Raw genomic sequence first — 5,404 nt, 5'->3', positions numbered from 1 at the left:
GTTATTATTTATAGAGAAACCCTAGGAGACATAAATCCAGAAAAAGGGGAAAAGATTCCAAGACAAACAGAACAAGACAAAACAAAAGATAACAAAAGATATGGCAGCTGCAGGGAGCAAGATAAAGCTGACAGGGAACAGTAAAAAGGCATGGGCGGGTCAGATAAAGGTACTGGTCAAGCATGGCAAAAGCAGATCTCAAAAGATTATGTCAGTCACTTTTTCTATCAACCAATGGGGTTGGTACGCATGCTGCGCCGAAAGTAACTATTCAGACATTAGATAGGTTAGGTCAACAGCTCAGAAGAAAAGACATTTACAAAAGCAAACGGCTAGAATAAACAGAAGATACAAGGGTTAAGCGCGGGAAGGCTGAGTGCGCGAGCGCGAAGGCTGGCACAACAATCCTTAGCGCACTGCGGGAAGAATCACAAATCCTTAGCGTGCTGCGTGAAGAACTAGAATTCTAAGCGCATCGCGGGAAGAACATACATTCTTAGCGCATTGCGGGAAGAACATGCATTCTTAGCGCGCTGCGAGAAGAGTTCTCTTCACGCATCGCAGGAACAAGATGTCTTCACGCAGGCTTCCATGTAAGGAGTCTGGCGCGTGGAGCTGCAGACATCCTTAGGCGGGAAGAACCAAAGGACAAGCAAAGAGTTAGAAGAAAAAGAGGGAAACAAGGCGTAAGGGCGGGACGGCGACAAGAGGGAAAAGAAGGCGGAAAGAGAGAAGGAAGAGGCGGGAAGGAAATATATATTATTATTAAAAATAAGTAAAATATAAGTATAAATAAATACTAAATCACAAAAGAAAGAGATCGGATAAGAGAAACGGGTACCTGGGTCGGGTCGGATCGGGGCAGATGTCACACTTTAGCCAATGGGGGCCGCGTACGGAGTACCCGACTTAGTTGGTCGTTAAAAAAAATAGGTAAATTCTTTAATTTACTTCTCGAAATTTGAACCAAAATATTAGGGTGTTTAAAGACTTCAAGTTTGATACGTGATGTGAGAAAAGTGAAGTCGAAGGATATAAATCAAAACCGGGTAAAACATATATAGACAACAAAACACAACTATTTGAACACTACAGGTCTTGCAATAATATTATTTATTTTGTGAAACGATTTGCATATTATATATCTTAATTTTTTATATAAAGAATAGATAGTCGGTGGGTCATGTTGTCCCGACCTGATTTAAGGTCGACATGAACAGCCCATAGAGAGTTTTTGTAGTTTTGTGATGGCATAAGATATGTACTACTTAGCGCGTAACTTATGATGGACGATGGTACAAAGAAAGAATGCGTAGGAATGTTTAATACACCTTAATTACTCTTAGTCAAAACTCTTTGCAATACCACATGCCCTCAACAGTTTTAGGAAAACAAAATATTAATTAATATATACGTGTAAAAACGATAGCATTATAATACACCAACTTATCATTAAATGAAAAAAGACATAATACATACAGTACATCAATTAATTTTTTTATTATTGGTTCATATTTTTTAAATAAATATAAAGTGTTTCTTACATACAAATTTGTATCTTATGTAAACAAAAAATATTAAACTAAATTGTTCATGTATGGTTTAATTTGGTATTGGTATTGGATACCAAACGAACTTGAACTTGACATCCAAAACAATTAGACATGATCATGCATTAGATTGATTTTATTTACAGACTTGAATGGTATTGTGTGATACCCGGCTCAATTACTTAAAGCATACAAACGTTTATCAACCATGCTCATAAACATATTTCCTTTATTTTGTTATTAGAAGAATAGAGAAATATACAAATACATTAACCTTTAGTTTCATATTTTTAGAATTTTTTCGGGTAATAACTTATATGAAATCTGAAATGGTATATATAGTTTGTATATATAAAATATGTATTTGAGAGTTGAGACTCCTAAAAGTTAACTTTTTTACAAACTAAATATATATATATATATATATATATATATATATATCCCACAGCATTGAATAATCGGATAGCTGAAGTAAACAAGACACAGAATAATTATTAACAACTTTTTCTTAATAACGATGATTTATTTTCTTGAAAACCAGAACGTATTTCTCGGATATATGCGCCTGTATATATTGAATCCATGCAAATTAACCACGTAAAACTTAAGACTTGTGACACCCAAAACGTAAAGTTGATCCCGAAACCAAAATATATATTAAAAAACGTAACTATTTTATTTCTTGAAGGTTCTAATAAAATCCAACTGGCCACAAATGAATATTTAAACAAATTCCACGTGACCAATACCTGTAATTGTGTAAACCAACGTACAAGACCACATCTTGTAGCCGGCCTATATAAATACCTTACAATCACCCATGCACTTTCATCACATTATATATTCTTATAATTATTATCTATACGTATCTAGGAGATGATGATGAAGAGAGAAGGTTCTATGCTTCTCTCATTTATAGTCATTGTGGCCGTATGCGGCGTCGAGGTGGTGGCAACTGGATTATTGCCACCAGAGTCGTCACAGTTGATCCGCCATTACTACAAGGTTCATAACACATGTGCTAATGTTGAACCTTTTGTTCGGCAACAAATGAAGGTTTTAACTAAGGACAAGACCATAGCTCCTAAGCTCATTAAATTGTTGTATGCTGATTGCATGGTTAATGTACGTACGTTGTTTTGTTACTCTTCCTTACAACAAAGTACTTAATAATAACTGCATATTTTTATATTGTATTTTTTTTTCGGTAAAGAAAAACAAATAATATGATTTATATTAAATGTGTGAAATTAATGTACTATAGGGGTGTGATGCGTCGATTTTGTTGGATGGCGATAACACTGAGAAAAAATCGCCTAAGAGCCGAGGACTAGCAGGATTTGCTGTGATAGACATAGTGAAAAAGGTTATTGAAGCAAGGTGTCCCGGAGCAGTATCATGTGCTGATATTCTTAATATTGCTGTTAGAGATGCTATTAACTTTGTAAGACTTTATAACTATATATATAATTTGTTCTCTTGGTTGTGATGTTTTATAATGATTTATATTATCATGTTACATGTTTTCAGATTGAATTTGGCAGTCGGGTGGACCATCATACCCGGTTTTCTTTGGAAGAAGAGACGGGTTGAAATCAGATGCGACATGGATTGACCTACCCTCGCCCTCGTTTTCGTGGAAATCGACTCTGGCATACTTTACAAAGAAAGGTTTAAATTTGCAAGACATGGTTACACTGCTAGGTATGTTGCAATTCCAGCATTTGCACTTAAAGCCAATATTTTTAGTCTTCTATGTATATTGACAACATGTTTCTCAAAATGAGTTACTTTTAAAGACTCAATGAAACCGAATTTTGTGCCTTAGAGTTCACGAAACTGATATGAGGATCATATATTTGTCTTGTAGCAGCTAAAGCTGTTTAACATAGTGACTTCAACTGCTACAAGTCTAGAACACTGGTCCCACGCGATTTCATAGCGACCAACGCAAGTTGAAGAAAAATAAACCAATATTTCTTAGAGGGTTTTAAAAATAACCAATTTTGAAAAACAAACTAGTTTTAGCAACTCTTATGATGTTATTTCTAATTCAAAAGAACTAAAAATGTACTGTTGGTGTATACTATTTTTATATATCCGAAAAACCAGATCTTTTACATAATAGGTTGATTACAATAAAAAAAATTAGTAATAAAGCTAACAAACTAATGATAATGGCAAAACATCAATAACTAATTAAGTTAAATTTAAACAACAAAACCTCTTTAATCTATATTGTTTTTGGGTGGTTTTAGGAGGACATATGATGGGCAGAACTCGTTGCAGCAACATCCTAGACTGACTATACAACTTCAATAACACAGGCAAACCAGACCCGACCATGGAACCAACGACATTAAGTTACTTGCAAAAGCAATGCCCCAAGAAGGTTAGGTTGGGTCAGCCCAATCCTCTTAAATTTGAACCCGGATAACCCGACACACAACTTTACCAACTCTTACTACAAAAGACTGCTGGCAAATAAATCTGTTCTAGGGGTTGACCAACAACTGCTAAACAGCAATGACACCGACACACGTGATTTAATCGATGAGTATGATAGCGGTCTTGAAGACTTTAGGCTGGGATTCGCTTTCTGGATGAGCAAGATGGGAGGACTCAAGGTTCTTACCGGAACCAATGGGGAAATAAGAAGGGATTGTCGTTATGTTAACAAGTAAATCAGACTGCTTATTTCATGTTAAGTTGAGATCTTAGTTATAAGATCATTTTGTATCATTCATAAGTACACCCATGTTAATGGTTTAAGTTTTCAATTAAATCATGTCATGCTTACCATTTTGATATGATAATGTCTAAGTATGTATATTCAAATTGTTTTGTGAAGGGATTAAATTAAGTTTGTGCTAAATCAAACAAATTTATAAATTTATAATGTATTAGTTTACATTAGCTAACATCTAGTCATTTTTCTAAATATAAATTTTAATATATCTAATAAAATGATTATTAAAAAGTAACAGCTGACTTTAAATCAAAAAAGGAAAATGTTTTTTCAGAAGAAACCAAGTATTTTATACAACAATTTAACTTTAACAAAAATTAATTTAATGACATTTAAAACTTTATTTATGTACCTGTGTCAAGAAAAATTAATTGAGAACACTTTGTGTTCCATTTGAGAATTTAAAGATGTTTATGTAGTTCAAGTGACAATAGATGACGTAAAAAGTACACAAATATTATAGGAAACTTAAAGCTTAAGTTGCTGATACCTCAAGAAGTTTGTTGCTATTGGAATCATAATGAAATGACAGTCTCTTTTTCTTGAAGTTGGGAAGAGTAATGTGCTTTCATCTTTGTCCTCACTCTGTTTTTCAGGCAAAGTTTCCAATAATAATATAGATACGCAAAGGGCTGACTCAACCCTTTTGAAGGTATAAAGCGAAATGATTGAATTTCATTGTTGTATCTTTTGTTACACCCCCCTTTCCGGGCGCAAAGAAAGTTGGTTTTAAAAAGTGTGGCACTCCGGTGTGTTTTGCTACCAAAATCGACGTTTTATGCACAAAGTGTGTGCGTCACGTACGCAAGGCGTTCGTTGTTAGAAGAATACTAAAAATAATTCATAGATAAAATATTAACTAGTTAACGTTAATATATTAAATGTAAGATATTCTCACAATCTCACGTTTTTGGCTGTAGTTGTTTAATCGATGGTCTAATTTGTTCAAATACCCAAACTCATTGATCAATCGTCAATCGAGGTCGGATTTGTTCAATTAAGTTTGAAAAATTGTCCAAATAGTGATCAACTGCATAAGGCTATAGTGATGAGAACACCATTTTGGTTTCAACCCATCAAGGATCATAAAGTACTCCGATTAAAC

General features: G+C 34.1%; 1 pseudogene across 1 annotated transcript; it reads left to right on the top strand.

Annotated features, from left to right (window-relative positions):
* The first annotated feature begins 2,432 nt into the window (after positions 1-2,432).
* On the top strand, positions 2,433-4,234 carry LOC143610586 (putative peroxidase 26; annotated as a pseudogene). Its single transcript, XR_013149615.1, has 4 exons — positions 2,433-2,675; positions 2,815-2,994; positions 3,095-3,254; positions 3,809-4,234. The product of XR_013149615.1 is annotated as a putative peroxidase 26 (transcript).
* The last annotated feature ends 1,170 nt before the right edge of the window (positions 4,235-5,404 follow it).

This window comes from Bidens hawaiensis, unplaced genomic scaffold, assembly GCF_021521415.1.
Source record: "Bidens hawaiensis isolate Kalapana, Puna unplaced genomic scaffold, B.hawaiensis_p1.1 tig00027062_1, whole genome shotgun sequence".
Taxonomy (NCBI): domain Eukaryota; kingdom Viridiplantae; phylum Streptophyta; class Magnoliopsida; order Asterales; family Asteraceae; genus Bidens; species Bidens hawaiensis.
The sequence above is the reverse complement of the archived record's forward strand: the minus strand, read 5'-3'. Positions and strand labels throughout refer to the sequence as shown.